Genomic DNA, 18,610 nt, shown 5'->3' with positions numbered 1-18,610 from the left:
ATAAGTTTATCTGAGTCACCAGCCTCAGAAATCGCAGGATAACAGCAGCTTAGATTAGAGACCAGGTCAATGCCACACAGAGTTCTAGCCGCAGACACATCTCTACAACAACTGTTAAGAGGAGACTTTGTGCAGCAGGCCTTCATGGTAAAATAGCTGTTAGGAAACCACTCCTAAGGACAGGCAACAAGCAGAAGAGACTTGTTTGGGCTAAAGAACAGAAGGAATGGACATTAGACCAGTGGAAATCTGTGCTTTGGTCTGATGAGTCCAAATTTGAGATCTTTGGTTTCAACCACCGTGTCTTTGTTCGATGCAGAAAAGGTGAACGGATGGACTCTACATAACAGGTTCCCACCGTGAAGCATGGAGGAGGAGGTGTGATGGTGTGGGGGTGCTTTGCTGGTGACACTGTTGGGGATTTATTCAAAATTGAAGGCATACTGAACCAGCATGGCTACCACAGCATTTTGCAGTGGCATGCTATTCCATCCGGTTTGCGTTTAGTTGGACCATCATTTATTTTTCAACAGGATAATGACCCCAAACATGCCTCCAGGCTGTGTAAGGGCTATTTGACCAAGAAGGAGAGTGATGGGGTGCTATGCCAGGTGACCTGGCCTCCACAGTCACTAGACCTGAACCCAATCGAGATGGTTTGGGGTGAGCTGGACCGCAGAGTGAAGGCAAAAGGGCCAAAAAGTGCTAAGCATCTCTGGGAACTCCTTCAAGATTGTTGGAAGACCATTTCCGGTGACTACCTCTTGAAGCTCATCAAGAGAATGTCAAGAGTGTGCAAAGCAGTCATCAAAGCAAAAAGTGGCTACTTTGAAGAATCTAGAATATAAGACATAATTTCAGTTGTTTCACACTTTTTTGTTTTATATGCAATTACACATGTGTTAATTCATAGTTTTGATGCCTTCAGTGTGAATGTACAATTTTCATAATCATGAAAATACAGAAAAACCTTTAAATAAGAAGGTGTGCCCAAACTTTTGGTCTGTACTCTATATATGTATATATGTGTCTCACTCACATATATACTGTATATATATATATATATATATATATATATATAGACTGTATATATGTTTTCACTAGTATTTGAGGCCATAGATTCATTATATGTCCATTTTGCAAGCTGGCGAGAAAATCTCGCCATACGGATACCATATGGATGTCACACGAATGCTTAGATGCGTGAAAATCGCATCCTCGCACTGCACACAGATGACATACGGATCACTGTTCACGGAACATTTCAGCGATTATCGTCTGTGTAAAACGGACCGTGTTTTTATATGTTAAGTGTGACTCCAGCCTAACTCAAATATCAGCTGCTCTAAACCTCAACTGTCACTAGCTCCTCCCACATTAACCATCTGCTGGCTAGGTCTCTCTATCCCCATCTAGTGGGCAAACTAGGGAACTACACTGTCCCTCATATCTGGAAACAATAGACTACTTAAGAGTATAAATAAACATTATACATAGCATATTCATGGCAACCCCTTACACACATAGAACAAATAAAAATAATAATGGTTTTATGTGTGTGGAAGTGTAGTCGGCCTATTTAAACAGGCTATTAAATGACTGCAGTTTGTATGTAGCTAATCGGCGTTCATTTAACCGATCATAGATTGGCTAGTGTATTTGCACTTTTCACTGTCATATTTGGAAATATCTCAAATAACTTAAAAAAGACTAGGTCATAATGAAAAGAGATAAGAAAGCTTAATAATCGGATGGGGTAACAAAGAGCTCTAGGACCATCAGGGCTCTTTGAACCATCATGAACAAAATTTCCTTTAAAAGAAGACTACTTAGAGTAGACAGGTCTTCCCAGCAGTGCCATGTCTGATCATAGTTCTCCAACATCTAGACAGTTTTTCCACTCCAAAACTGTAGATATTTCTTGTCTTAGGCAAGGTCAGCTCCTAACTCCATCATTTGAGAAAGATCAAAATTGTAATTAATGAGTGAGTTGCAAGACTGAATCCTTTGATTTTTAATGGTAACAACCATGTCTGTCTCACATTGGCACAAGAAATAGCCATTTTGACCCCCATTTTTTTTGGTATTAGTTCCTTTGAGCACATGAGCAAAAAGTAGAACTCTTGGGATAAAACTAGCAGCATTATGACAGCATTTCATAATAGGAACATTATAATAATGATAGTGTGAAAGTGCAGGTTACTATGCTGTTTTAGGGGGAAAAGACTGCAAAATTAATAAATTGTATTTATTTAAAAAAATAATATCTCTATCATATTCTCTCTAATGAGAAACTGAAAAAAACTATTTTGGTCACAATAATTGTTGCTAAAATGGGTACAAGTGCAAAGTGATCGACTGGTGAAGAAACTAGTCAGTGTGAATGTGCAATAGCAGAGGGTAATACTACTACATCTATGCATTCCTTTCAAATATTTGTAATATTTATTCTCCAGAGAACTAAATTGTTTTACTTTGCTGAAAGAATCTATTAATATATGTGTAATATATGCACGGTTGTGGATTTTATTTATGTTAAACATAAAACGTGTGATTTACACAAGGGCCCATAATGGATTAAGCCATTTGCCATACTGTTGAATATTATGGTTTGCACTTTAGACAATGGTAACACGTTCGGCTTGGTTTAGCAGTGTTGCTTTGCAGCGCTCGGTTCCTGGGTTCATATCAACCAAAAGAAAACATCTTCAAGGAGTTTGTATGTTCTCTCCGTGTTTGCATGGGTTTCCTCCTGGTTCTCCGGTTTCCTCTCACACTTCAAAGACGTACTGATACGGAATGTAGACTGTGAGCCCCAATGGGGACTGTGCCGATAATGTCTGTAAAGCGCTGTGGAATTAATGGAGGTATATAAGTGAGGAAAATAAATAAATCAACTCCACTTGAGTATGGCGGTGGTGTACAGCTCCCAGAGGACCCAACCTTTTCATGTTGGACTACGTATTAAACGGTATGACAATATAGTTTAAAGGTACGCATAGCTGTCAGTTGAAAGATCATTGGGCTGATAACTATGTATATATGACCCCCTTATACACGATTGCTCGGCCAAGAAAGCCACTGGCAGGCACCTCTGGCAGCAACTTATCTCCCATGTGAACAAAAGATTGAGTGTTTTAACCCCTTCATGACCCAGCCTATTTTGACCTTAAAGACCTTGCCGTTTTTTGCAATTCTGACCAGTGTCCCTTTATGAGGTAATAACTCAGGAACGCTTCAACGGATCCTAGTGGTTCTGAGATTGTTTTTTTGTGACATATTGGGCTTCATGTTAGTGGTAAATTTAGGTCAATAAATTCTGTGTTTATTTGTGATAAAAACGGAAATTTGGCGAAAATTTCGAAAATTTCGCAATTTTCACATTTTGAATTTTTATTCTGTTAAACCAGAGAGTTATGTGACACAAAATAGTTAATAAATAACATTTCCCACATGTCTACTTTACATCAGCACAATTTTGGAAACAAAATTTTTTTTTGCTAGGAAGATATAAGGGTTAAAATTTGACCAGCGATTTCTCATTTTTACAACGAAATTTACAAAACCATTTTTCTTAGGGACCACCTCACATTTGAAGTCAGATTGAGGGGTCTATATGGCTGAAAATACCCAAAAGTGACACCATTCTAAAAACTGCACCCCTCAAGGTGCACAAAACCACATTCAAGAAGTTTATTAACCCTTCAGGTGCTTCACAGCAGCAGAAGCAGCATGGAAGGAAAAAATGAACATTTAACTCTTTAGTCACAAAAATGATCTTTCAGCAACAATTTTTTTTATTTTCCCAATGGTAAAAGGAGAAACTGAACCACGAAAGTTGTTGTCCAATTTGTCCTGAGTACGCCGATACCTCATATGTGGGGGTAAACCACTGTTTGGGCGCACGGCAGGGCTTGGAAGGGAAGGAGCGCCATTTGACTTTTTGAATGAAAAATTGGCTGCACTCTTTAGCGGACACCATGTCACATTTGGAGAGCCCCCGTGTGCCTAAAAATTGGAGATCCCCCACAAGTGACCCCATTTTGGAAACTAGACACCCCAAAGAACTTATCTAGATGCATAGTGAGCACTTTAAACCCCCAGGTGCTTCACAAATTGATCCGTAAAAATGAAAAAGTACTTTTTTTTCACAAAAAAATTCTTTTAGCCTCAAATTTTTCATTTTCACATGGGCAACAGGATAAAGTGGATCCTAAAATTTGTTGGGCAATTTCTCCTGAGTACACCGATACCTCACATGTTGGGGTAAACCACTGTTTGGGCACATGGTAAAGCTCGGAAGGGAAAAAGCGCCATTTGACTTTTTGAATGAAAAATTATCTCCATCGTTAGCGGACACCATGTCGCGTTTGGAGAGACCCTGTGTGCCTAAACATTGGAGCTCCCCCACAAGTGACCCCATTTTGGAAACTGGACCCCCCCAAGGAACTTATCTACATGCCTAGTGAGCACTTTAAACCCTCAGGTGCTTCACAAATTGATCCGTAAAAATGAAAAAGTACTTTTTTTTCACAAAAAATTTCTTTTCGCCTCAATTTTTTCATTTTTACATGGGCAATAGGATAAAATGGATCCTAAAATTTGTTGGGCAATTTCTCCCGAGTATGCCGATACCTCATATGTGGGGGTAAACCACTGTTTGGGCACACGGCAGGGCTCGGAAGGGAAGGCGCGCCTTTTGACTTTTTGAATGGAAAATTAGCTCCAACTGTTAGCGGACACCATGTCGCGTTTGGAGAGCCCCTGTGTGCCTATGCATTGGAGCTCCCCCACAAGTGACCCCATTTTGGAAACTAGACCCCCCAAGGAACTTATCTGGATGCATACTAAGCACTTTAAACCCCCAGGTGCTTCACAGAAGTTTATAACGCAGAGCCATGAAAATAAAAAATAATGTTCTTTCCTCAAAAATGATTTTTTAGCCTGGAATTTCCTATTTTGCCAACGGTAATAGGAGAAATTGGACCATAAATGTTGTTGTCCAGTTTGTCTTCAGTACGCAGATACCCCATATGTGGGGGTAAACCACTGTTTGGGCGCACGGCAGGGCTCGGAAGGGAAGGCATGCCATTTGGCTTTTTAAATGGAAAATTAGCTCCAATCATTAGCAGACACCATGTCGCGTTTGGAGAGCCCCTGTGTGCCTAAACATTGGAGATCCCCCACAAATGACCCCATTTTGGAAACTAGACCCCCAAAGGAACTAATCTAGATGTGTGGTGACCACTTTGAACCCTCAAGTGCTTCACAGAAGTTTATAACGCAGAGCCATGAAAATAAAAAAAAAAAAATTCTTTTCTCAAAAATGATTTTTTAGCCCGCAATTTTTTTATTTTCCCAAGGGTTACAGGAGAAATTGGACCCCAAAAGTTGTTGTCCAGTTTCTCTTGAGTACGCTGATACCCCATGTGTGGGGGTAAACCACTGTTTGGGCACACGTCGGGGCTCAGAAGGGAAGTAGTGAGTTTTTAAATGCAGGAACTTATCTAGATATGTGGTGAGCACTTTGAACCCCCAAGTGCTTCACAGACGTTTACAACGCAGAGCTGTGAAAATAAAAAATCATTTCTCTTTCCTCAAAAATGATGTTTTAGCAAGCAATTTTTTATTTTCTCAAGGGTAACAGGAGAAATTGGACCCCAGTAATTGTTGCGCAGTTTGTCATGACTATGCTGGTACCCCATATGTGGGGGTAAACCACTGTTTGGGCGCACATTGGGGCTCGGAAGTGAGGGAGCACCATTTGACTTTTTGAATAAAAGATTGGCTGGAATCAATGGTGGCGCCATGTTGCATTTGGAGACCCCTGATGTGCCTAAACAGTGGAAACCCCTCAATTCTACCTCCAACACTAACCCCAACACACCCCTTACCCTTATCCCAACTGTAGCCATAACCCTAATTACAACCCTAACCCCAACACACCCCTAACCTCAACACACCCCTAACCCTAACCACAACCCTAATTCCAACCCTAACCCTAAGGCTATGTGCCCACGTTGCGGATTCGTGTGAGATTGTTCCGCACCATTTTTGAAAATTCCGCAGGTAAAAGGCACTGCGTTTTACCTGCGGATTTACCGCGGATTTCCAGTGTTTTTTGTGCGGATTTCACCTGCGGATTCCTATTGAGGATCAGGTGTAAAACGCTGCGGAATCAGCACAAAGAATTGACATGCTGCAGAAAATACAACGCAACGTTTCCGCGCGGTATTTTCCGCACCATGGGCACAGCGGATTTGGTTTTCCATATGTTTACATGGTACTGTAAACCTGATGGAACACTGCTGTGAATCCGCAGCCAAATCCGCACCGTGTGCACATAGCCTAATTCTAAAGGTATGTGCACACGCTGCGGAAAACGCTGCGGATCCGCAGCAGTTTCCCATGAGTTTACAGTTCAATGTAAACCTATGGGAAACAAAAATCGCTGTACACATGCTGCGGAAAAACTGCACGGAAACGCTGCGGTTTACATTCCGCAGCATGTCGCTTCTTTCTGCGGATTCCGCAGCGGTTTTACAACTGCTCCAATAGAAAATCGCAGTTGTATAACCGCAGTGAAATGCGCAGAAAAACCACGGTAAATACGCGATAAATCCACAGCGGTTTAGCACTGCGGATTTATCAAATCCGCTGCGGAAAAATCCGCAGAGGACCAGAATACGTGTGCACATACCGTACCCTAACCCTAACCCTACCCCTAACCCTACCCCTAACCCTACCCCTAACCCTAGTTCTAACTCCAACCTTAGTGGAAAAAAAAAATTCTTTATTTTATTATTGTCCCTACCTATGGGGGACAAAGGGGGGGGGGTCATTTACTGTTTTTTTTTTTATTTTGATCACTGTGATAGGTTTTATCACAGTGATCAAACTTCACATTGGAACGAATCTGCCGGCCGGCAGATTCGGCGGGCGCACTGCGCATGCGCCCGCCATTTTGGAACATGGCGGCTCCCAGGAAAGAAGACGGACGGACCCCGGGAGGCTAGGTAAGTATAAGGGGGGGGGGAGATCAGGGCACGGGGGGCGTCGGAGCACGGGAGGGGGTGGATCGGAGCATGGGGGGGTGGATCGGTGTGCAAGCGGGTGGATCGGTGTGCGGGCGGGTGGATCGGTGTGCGAGGGGGTGGATCGGTGTGCAGGGGGGGTGGATCGGTGTGCAGGGGGGGTGGATTGGAGCACGGGGGTGGGATTGGAGCACGGGGGGAGCGGACAGGAGGACGGGGGAGCGGAGCACAGGACGGAGGGGAGCGGACCACAGATCGGTGGCTTGGGGGTTCGATCGGTGCGGTGGGGTGGGGGCACATAAGTGTTTCCAGCCATAGCCGATGATATTGCAGCATCGGCCATGGCTGGATTGTAATATTTCACCAGTTTTTTAGGTGAAATATTACAAATCGCTCTGATTGGCAGTTTCACTTTCAACAGCCAATCAGAGCGATCGTAGCCACGGGGGGGGGTGAAGCCACCCCCCCTGGGCTAAACTACCACTCCCCCTGTCCCTGCAGATCGGGTGAAATGGGAGTTAACCCTTTCACCGGATCTGCAGGGACGCGATCATTCTGTGACACAGCATATGCGTCACAGGTCGGATTGGCACCGACTTTCATGACGCATACTCTGTGTCACAGGTTGGGAAGGGGTTAATTTATACATAACTGCTCTTTTTTTTCAAAATGATGTCACAGAAGTGTCAGGGAGACCCCTCACATATTGCTCCTTCTGATAATCTAATGTGATAAAACCCAACATAATAAGTCACGATCATTTAGAATGTGTAAAGTAATATATAGTGAGCATTTGAAATCATTAATTTCAGTCAGCACTTTGGGCTGCATTCCCTTCAGCTAATTGAGTGGCGGAGATTCCTTATTATCAACAGCACTAATCAGAATAACTATAGAAATGAATTATTACGGTATTTTACTTATTCAGACGATGAATCTCCACTGTCAGTTCCATGTTTAGTTGCAGTGACATTAGGGGTTGTTTGTTAATTGATTAATTGATTCATTATTTTGATGAGTCTGACAGAGAATAGCGTTTAGAATATGTGCTCAGCTATGTTATTTTATTGTACTCCATCTTCATCCAAAAATCCATGTTTTCTATAGTTATTTCAATGCATAGATTTAGCTTGATATTTTTGCAAAGAAAACTCATGACAAAAGCCATCAGTGTTGTTTCGTGCAGAAGACACGTTTTTCTGACTATCATTATTGTACAGCAATGGTGGAGTTTTCGGATTCTGTGCGGTAGCTTTTCTCACTTCCCACCACCAAGGGTGTGTGCAGATTTCGTTACCGCTAGTCCTAAACCTCTCCGTCTCCTAGTTCCTCTTTTATGTTGTGTTCTTTCATCTTTCTTTATTGAGGAAGTATTACTAGATTTCTGTATCAGAAATAGAAGCACATTCATCTAATATTTGCTATGTATACCATTCCTAGATTTAAGTGAGAATTCATATTTGTTTGTGTAACTGCAGCTGAAGCTCAGCTGTTCTTTCGTGAAATGTAGAAAGGTACACTTAGGAAAATTATCAATATTTCTATTTCTTTATCATAAACGTAAAGAGTTATTCAGTCTTCGGGGAAAAAACTGCAAATGTATAAAACAAAAAAACCCAAACAATACTCACCTCTTGTTTCTAAGAGCGATCCAGTGCTGACCCTCCGGCCGTCCTACCAGCGTGCAGCCAGCGGCTACCTCAATCACGTGCCATAGTTCAGTGGCAACTGGCAGGACAGCCTGAGCACCAGTGCTGGATTGCTGTGGGAAGGAAGAGTTAAATAACCTTTCTTTTTTGTTTTTTACACATTTTCAGCTGATTTTATTTTTTCAAAAGTTCATATGTCCATATTATTTATTAAAATCTATTTATGTCATAGAGGAGGTCCTTAGCCAGAGGGAAGATATGCTAAGTAAGAAGGGCTCAAAGGTTCCACGTTCTCTTTGTCTGTTGCCATTAGCCATTTTCATACTATATTTCCCCTGTGTCGTCGGCATGGCCATATGGCCAAACAAATGTTCCCCAAACTTTAGCAGGTGGGGCTCAGTCATAAAACAGGTTGTCTTTATGGGGCTACATATGTTGATATTATATACATTTTGTCAAAAAGAAAGTCTCAAAAATGGTAGTTCTAGGATACTTAGTACTGGAATTTGATGAAATAATTCACCTCCTGGCCATTTTAGATTTTTTTTTTTCGTTTTATTTTTTTCTTCCTCTTCTCCAAGAGCCATAACTTTTTTATTTTTCCTTCAATATAGCCTTATGAAGACTTGTTTTTTGCAGGACAAGTTGTACTTTGAAATTACACCATTAATTTGACCATATTGTAAAAGGGGGGAGAAAATTCCAAGTGCGGTGAAATAGCAAAAAAGTGCAATTCCACAATTGTTTTTTGTGTTTTTTTACTTACCATGTTCACTAAATGGTAAAATTGGGCTGTCCATATGATTCTCCTGGTCAGTATGAGTACGCAGATGCCAAACATATATAGTTTTTTAAGTGGTGTAAAAAAATCTGAAATTTGTGTGAACATTTTTTTTTACTTTTGTCTGTGCTTTCCGAGACCTGTATTGTTCTTGTTTTTCAGTATATGGGGCTATATGAGGGCTATTTTTTTGTACCATGTGCTGATCTTTCCCTTAGAGGACTTGAAGCTGCGATCGTCCTTTTGTGCTTCAGCACTTCTATATATAGCAGAAATCACAGTCTCCTATGAATGTCAGCCTTGGGCCGGCGTTCATAAGAGGATCATAATGAAAGGCACAGGAGTCTTCAGCAGGCCCCTGGTTGTTAGGACAACCCATTGGTGCCCCGCTATCACATCAGAGGAATAGCCAATCACCCAATGGAAACATTAACAGCCACAGGTAGACCACCGCTGTACCGTGGCTGTTAAAGGCACATGATAGCTGATTAAATCTGGCATCATTTGTGGAGAAAGATGCGGGCTCGGTGTGTGAGCCCGCATCAAAGGCAGGGGCATGACATATGATGTAAATATAGCCAGATGTTGTGAAGGGATTAATATAATCCACTTATCTTATTTGTTTTATACAATGCATTTTTTAATGTATTCCTTGTGTAAACCAGACTATAGACTTGGCACATTTAAGGTAAGTAATCATTTTCATTTGCACATTTTGTTTGTCTATTCCGTTTTGAGGGAACAGATGAGCAGAATTCATGTGCAAAACAGATCGGTTCCATAACTGATGCAAACGCAAGCAGAGGGAACCCTTTAAAGGGACACTGTCACCTGAATTTGGAGGGAACAATCTTCAGCCATGGAGGCGGGGTTTGGGGGTTTTTGAATCACCCTTTCCTTACCTGCTGGCTGCATGCTAGCTGCAATATTGGATTGCAGTTCATTCTCGGTCCTCCGTAGTACATGCCTGCACAAGATAATCTTGCCTTGCGCAGGCGTGTCCTATGGAGGACAGAGAATGAACTGCAATCCAATATTGCAGCCAGCATGCAGCCAGCAGGTAAGGAAAGGGTGAATCAAAAACCCCAAAACCCCGCCTCCATGGCTGAAGATTGTTCCCTCCAAATTCAGGTGACAGTGTCCCTTTAATTATTATGGAGTCCGTCTGGGTTCTGTTTTGTGTCAGTTTTTAGATGTAGATGTTCTGCAGGTTTTATTGGTTACATATATGGTGGATATACTATTGTCCTGATCATGAGATGGAAGTTATTAGACAAAGCCCGAATAACTGTGGATAGCGTGATGGGATTTTTGGACAAATTGTAAAAGTACATCCACATTGACTTATTCCACTGTGGACTTAGATGGCAAAGGGTGAAATGTCTTTTGAAAAATAATCTTCATAGATTTTAAATCTATAACACATATTAATTTTTTTGGAGTATTTTCTCCACATCATCTGGATGAGATTTCTCAAAATCTTTGCTGGTACCATAATAGTGGATTTGTGTGCTGAAAATCTGGTGTCAAAATCAGCTGCATACGATTGCTGTGTGGATGTAAACTACAACTACTAGGTTGTTATTTATGAAAATATGTTATAGATTTATTGGTAACAGTAATGCCACATTGTACATGAGGGTTTATAAAAATGTTTTTTCATAGTTCTCAACCATCAAAGATCCAGCGGAACAGTATCGATTTGGGGAAGATGTCCCACTGTTTTGGGAGGTCAATATTGTGTCCCAACTTTCACTACTTTTGCTACTTCTCTATGAACACTGCCATTACATTTCTATATACGGTACCTGTATTCTAGAGGTAAAATAAATGTCAATTTTTTTTCTTCCTAAAATGACTAACACAAACTATGAAAAACAATTACAATGATGAGATTTTTAATGCACTTTTTTGAAAGCAAGTATTACAGATCAGCAATTAACACGGAAAATCACCAAATAACACAGATGTATTAGGTGTCCCTGTAATCGTAACAACCCGTACAATACAGTGAACAGACTTACAGTGATCGGTAAATGTCGTGAAAAAAAACAGCACGATTGATTTTTTTCTCCATTAAACCCATAAATATGTAATATAATAACACTGAAGTCAAGAGTTTTTTTAAAGACTCTCCATGGAAATCTATAGTGAAAACACACACCAAATATGCGCAGTTTAACAGCGTCTTTAGATGCATAGTGTGTTTTCATGAAATCACATCTGCTTTGCTTGAACAGGTACACAGCAGATTTCCTGCACAAAACAACATGTAATATTTGCCCAACCTTACAGTTGTGTTTGATAAAATGGCAGTTAAGAAAATCAATAGCTCAACTAGTAGAACAAAGCAACTTCATATAGTAAAACTTACGTAAAAACAAAAAAGTTACGACTATGAATCAATCAACGAATTAATGGCTAAAAAATAAATCCAACCATCCCTCACTTTCCCATGCCCACTCTGACATCTCCTGTCAAGGTAGATAAAAATGTTAAATGGTTGTGTGGTGAAGGGTGTGACTATAAATTTAGCCGTAGCACATGTACCGCGCCTCATAGTTTGCCTTTCTTTCTCTTCTATGGTAATACCCTGTAGTTTTCTACTACTAGTACAATGTAGACCTTTGTGATGAACATGATGGTTTACATATACTCACGTACACTCGATATGTTAGAGAAAGATATGTTTATTAAAGAAATCTTTAAACACATCTATTACAGTTATGGCATCATGATTTAAGTGAAAAAAAATGCATCCTCTCAACTTTTGGACACATTCAGACCTGTCCTGCTTGATATGCTGCGGGTCCTTAGTATGTCGTACGCAGGAGGAAAAGTTGGACTCACTTTACCTGTGAAGAAAACCGCAGTTTTACATCAGTATGGGACAAGTATACAGTGCTGTGCTGGTCATAATACATTTTATGGTAGAAGCAAAATCACTTGTCCCTGGAAACACTCAAAGCAAGGTCTCAGGCCCCTCCGAGAGCTCATTCTATCCTCGGTACCTCTGACTCTTTTTATAATTAAAGTATTAAAGCAGAAGTATAAAAATCTTTAATGTTCTACTATTTCTTGTTGGAGTTTGTGGATATAAAGTATCCCCGACAGGTCACGTATTCTGCATATTTGGCCTTAATTGCGTAGAAGTGTCTTCGTTAGTGTCAATGCATGACTCGTTTTCATAGATGCACTTCTTCACACATCCGGCACAATGTAAGGACTAGTTGCGGGTCTCCTGACTGGAAATTAACAGCGTTTTAGGCATAAATGAAGCTGTTGTGTTCGGGACAGGCAACCCACAGCTCGTCCACATATCATAGTCGCTACTTGAAGATTGGAACACCCTAAAACTGGATAGAATACATCATTGAGAAAAAATTAAGGACGTTTACCAGGTTTTCATTCTTCTTTTTTTTTAGTCTGTGTTTTTTCAGAAAGAGCACCACTCATCCTTATGGGTTGTGTCTAGTTTTGCAGCTTATCCCTTTTAAGTGATTAGAGCTAATCTGGTGTGTTATACAATCACATAGAGTTATCAGTTAAAAGCATAAATTTATTGAAAAAAATATATGTAAAAAAGTCAGACATATTTGTTTCAGTTGGGAATTTTTAACTTTTTTAATAAATTTATGCTTTTAACTGAAAATCACTACAAGATTTTTTAATTTCTATATTTCTCCCTTTGGCACTATAAGCCTCTGTGCTTCGGATCTCCTGCTGGGTGAGCTGACTTTTCAATTGTTTGCTTCTACTGACATGAGTGGCTCTGTTTCTAGAAAAAAAAAAGCAGACGTTATTTCTAATCATGGCCAACTTCATTACGGTACATAAAAAAAAGTAAGTCTCTGACCACTACCCATTAACAGAAATTACCTTTCTTGCGTTAAGGAGTGATAGACGTGAGCTATACCGTTATTTTCTGTGTATATTCTAATAGATTCAATACTTTAATTTGGGGGCGATCTGTCCATTGTAAGGTTTTTAGAAGAAAACATTAGCATGGATCCAGGAAGGTCAAATGTTAAATACTACTATTAATACAAAATGTCTCTGCGTAATAAGATTCAACATTACTTATGATAGCGGGGTTCGAAATCTACTCGGGTGGACTTTAGTGTGCTATGTAAATTGTAATTTATTAATGTATATGTAACATAGTAACATAGTAACATAGTTAGTAAGGCCGAAAAAAGACATTTGTCCATCCAGTTCAGCCTATATTCCATCATAATAAATCCCCAGATCTACGTCCTTCTACAGAACCTAATAATTGTATGATACAATATTGTTCTGCTCCAGTAAATGAAAAACTATTCCGAAAAGATAAAATATTAAAAAAAAACCTGAAATTGAATATTGTTTTCACACATTATGGGACTTTGTGTCATAAAAGTTAGCATCATAAATTCACATATGTTTGTTATAGCAGGTGTCATAAAATTAATATTATTAGTTCACGAAAGTGAGTTGTAGCATTCCTAGTGATGTTGAGAATGAAGCCCCTCCACTAGTTTTATTTTTGTGTTTTAATTTTTTGAGAAAACCTTTTTAATTTGACATCACACTGGGTCATTCTGAGTCTGAAGCAGGGATTTCGATATTTTCTCTTGCACCAGTTATATGTGATAACCTGGTGATATTCTTTCAGAGAAGGATGGATATCACAGCTTTGATCGATAGTGGCTTATTACCTTAAATAAAGTTACGGTGACGCTATAGACCAGACTCAAGACAAACAAGGACATGAATGTTGTTGAGATCTCCCATGTATCCTCTACATCCTCTTCTTCTTCACCTGCAGGGATTTTGACTCCGATATATTCACAGCAACCTAAGTAAAGAACACGCTTTTTAACTAATGACCAAATATTCCCAGTACATACTCATTAAACTAAATCCACAGTGATCTGTGACCTACTATATCTGTGACCTGGCTCATTACAATATACCCCTTGAAGAAGCATTTCATTGTGAAACGCGCGTCGGGTGTGGTGGGTTCCTGACCCCTATTCTGCTTGTAACATAACCTTTACATATTGGTGTCTTTTTTTTGTCTGGTATCCTTTGTGATATGTCTACAAGTGACTATTATATTGACAACATCTACTGACATCATATTAATATGTATAATATGTATACATTATAATATGTATTATATGTATTTTATCATGTTTATATGTTCCATCTCGTAATCTAACATTATTTATATTGATGTGAGATTCAGCTGTAAGAATTTACTCAGATTTTTACATAGATTGAGCCCATTATTACATTGACATCTTACAACTAAATGCCTTGTATGTTATGTTATTATTTGTATACATGATACTATGTTTTCATTACATGGTCTAAACCTTCTGCTAGATCTATTTAGAATGTTAAAAATTATATTATAGACGTTTATTGTACTATACACTTATCCAGGTATATCCACCTACAGAAGTATCTGTATTGCCCTGTTTTTACATATTTATATGATTATTTTGGTATCTTTTTTATCCCTCTCTAAAAAGACTCATATCTTTAAGCGTTTGTCTTTAATATACATTTACAATAAATGTTTTTTTTTTGTATTTATGTATCGTATTAAATTAATTCCTCCTGTAAAACATTTGAAAGTCAATATGTTCTAGTGTTCTACAAAGCATAAAATATGGTGTTTTGTCTAAATTTCACTTCCCCTGAAAAACAGAAGTTTTAAGATTAAGAAAGAACCGCACCTACATCCACAAACATGTGATATGCACCTGCAGTTCGGTATTATTCATTGCTTCTGAGCTGTATGCAAAGATCTGACTCAGAAACTGAGCACCTCCACTTCGTAATACTTTGAAAATGACTAAATATAGTATAATAATATGATGCTATTGATGTAATGAGATCTATGACAAGTCCTCGGCTTTCCTTATCCTCATGTGCTTGAAAATAAAGTGTGCTTAGTAAGAAAGATAACTGGAAAACTAACTTCTTCTTGTTTGTTTTATTAGTTTGTTTGAGCGGTCAATGGATTGGTGAAAGCTTCGTGAAAAAAAGCAATTTGGGGAAAAAACTGCCATGGAATAAATAAGTATATATGTAATTTGTAGTTAAATGAAGGGAATTTTGTCTTGGGACAGATTTCAAGCACATATTATGACTGGTAAAGAATAATATATTTGGAGGGATTTTCTCGTGCTGCATCCTGAGGAGAGCACTGCTCCTCTGCCAGCTTCCTGGCTGCTGGGGTGGTATGTACCTGAAGACTGACAATTCGCGCCAGCAGCATGGTCGTGCCGCTGGTCCAAACTGTCCGTTCTCCCATGCTGCCAGCATCACGGGAAAAGCACAAGGGCACTGAAGAGCCAGCGATCTGGCCTACTTATCACAGAAGCATAAGGCACCAAACGTAGTGCCTACTAACAGCACGTGCTCTTTACCTAGGCAACCGACCACTTTGTGGTCTCTGAGACGGTAGAGTGGTCGGTAACCTAGGCAGTGAGCTGTATACTAAAAATTTAAAAATCCCTTCATTCTTGAGAAAGGAGAGGATTTTTTTAATTAGAGGTTTTACAATCACTTTGTAATTTTACAAGAGCTTGAGAAAACACCTTTTAAGGAAGATTAGTCCAATGAGGATAAAGCTCTCTACTAAACTTGTTTTTGTTTTCATACATAATCTTAAAGGGACTCTGTCACCTGAATTTGGAGGGAACAATCTTCAGCCATAGGGGCGGGGTTTTTGGGTGTTTGATTCACCCTTTCCTTACCCGCTGGCTGCATGCTGGCTGCAATATTGGATTGAAGTTCATTCTCTGTCCTCCATAGTACATGCCTGTGCTGTGCAAGATTGCCTTGTGCAGGCATGTACTACGGAGGACAGAGAATGAACTTCAATCCAATATTGCAGCCAGCATGCAGCCAGCGGGTAAGGAAAGGGTGAATCAAACACCCAAAACCCCGCCTCCATGGCTGAAGATTGTTCCCTCCAAATTCAGGTGACAGTGTCCCTTTAAGGGCTCCAGCAGTTGAACATATTTGGGACTCACATCACATCTTATGTATGACGTTAACTTGGACTGTGGGATATGCAGATCTATTTTACGTTGGGTCCCATATTCTTACAAGGTGTTTTACTGAATTCAGTGTTTCCAGATACAGATGAACACAGTTCTGTGTACAATATTGTTTCTTATTCTGGACAGTCTTATGGCTCCAAGTATGACATTAATGCTCCTGTGAGATTCAGCACTTTTCATAACCTCATGATTCCTGTCACTTATGGTCCTCAGACAGGAGGTGGAGACAGATTTCAAACAATATCTTGAAAATGATTTCTAACTAGGGCCAGTGGTTTCTATATTATCTTTTTATTTCCTAACTAATAATTTTCGGCTTTTCCTGGCAATACAAATGAAAAATATTTACATAAACTGAATTATAACGTTTCCTTGGCTTTTTTTATAATCTACAATTATTGTTAAACTGAAAAAACATCGATAAAAAATTTGTACTCTATTTTGGCGCCTTTATTTCTATCCCTAATTTTCTCGTCTTTTGTTCTCAATTGCCTATGTACATGTGCTGCCCACTCACAGTACGGACATATGCATAGGACCGAGACTTCTGCATGGAGCATTCGCGGCAGTATATGGAGGCACCATAGCTTTTTAGTCCTAATTGCTACAGCCTTCATCCACTGCCATATAAGCTCCCTTTGACTCTATCTGTATGGATATAATCTGCCTTAGAATTAATATTTACGAAATTGGATGGATTTTAGAGCTGATCTGAAGTCTTGGGTACATGTTTAATGCAGCTATACAGTTCAGCTCCATTCATTGTTAACGCACAGCCACCATAGGTGATTGGTGGGGCTCTGGGGTGTCGAAATACCTACCAATCAGATATTGATGATCTATCCAAAGAGTAGGTAGTCGATTTTAGATGCCTGGACAACTTCGTTGATGAATGACTTCAACACTATCTCAATAATGTTTCAGAAAAACTGCTATGAAAATTCTAATTCAGTCTTTTTCCTTTTAATCTGTAAACTTCATTTAAGGGATAAATAGCTAAGTTTTTCATTAAGTGGCTACTCTAGAATCCAGGATTTATACTAATAATGTTTTTTGAAATTATGATGGTTGAGTTGGGCCACCACTGATGTTGACCTATGGTCGTTATAATGTTTCCCATTATATGATTTGGTTATTTTTTCAGCCCTCTTACTTATATGTAGTAAAGAGGAACCATGCAGAATTCAAGGTAAAAGCCTGACTACCTAAATTTGCTATATGTCTATTGGCCATGTTAGTGCTTCATTCACAAGTCTGGGTCTTGTGTAGGGGAATACTCACCTGAAGAGTGTTGGCTATGTTGACTGTTTTTTAAGGGTGTGGAGGAGGTCTTGTTTTTTTGGGGAATGTTTAACAATGCTAAAACTGTCTACAATAAACCTTTTGTCAGATCCAATTTGGAGTTCTTTTGGGTATTTATAATTCATTACATGTGGTTGGCCTGGTTTCGATAAAATAACAAGATAACCATAGAAGTTCCTAGGGCAGGACTGAATTATACCTAGTACATAGGAATGCCATTTTCATGTTGTCTGTGAAGTTTTATTTGTAGATAATTTATGCAGTTATATTTGGCTTATAGTAGTATACTTTCAATTACCATATATTTCTTCATGATTGTATCCTTAGATATTTGTACCATGTGTGTATGGGGGCCTCCTGACTCTCCCCTGGTTTAGAGAAGGATCCAACACCTGATCCTTTTTTGTTTGGTGCGGAGCTGCTCTCTCATAGAGGCCACAGGAGCGCATGGTGTTTAGATTCGATAGTCTGCAAGATTATCCCAGTGGCTAATGCTGGATGATAATTTTTTGCATCATTACACAATTCTTGTGGACTTGACAATACCTATTTGTTAGCTTATTTTATATGAATAATTTGTGCCATATCTTGGCGCACAGTGTGGCATTTAAGCTGCACTTCTTTTTGGCAATTCCGATATCCAGGAAGCCACCTGACAAGTAAGGCCCTAAAGGTATCTAAAACACAACAAATGATGCAAATAGTGGTTGATTTCTTTGCTTACTAAATCTCCCTAATTGTCTGAGTTTATTGCTTAGATAATGTACATTTCATATATTTATA

The sequence above is a fragment of the Ranitomeya imitator genome, chromosome 1 (assembly GCF_032444005.1).
Source record: "Ranitomeya imitator isolate aRanImi1 chromosome 1, aRanImi1.pri, whole genome shotgun sequence".
Classification (NCBI taxonomy): Eukaryota; Metazoa; Chordata; class Amphibia; order Anura; family Dendrobatidae; genus Ranitomeya; species Ranitomeya imitator.
This window is presented reverse-complemented; position numbering follows the sequence as displayed.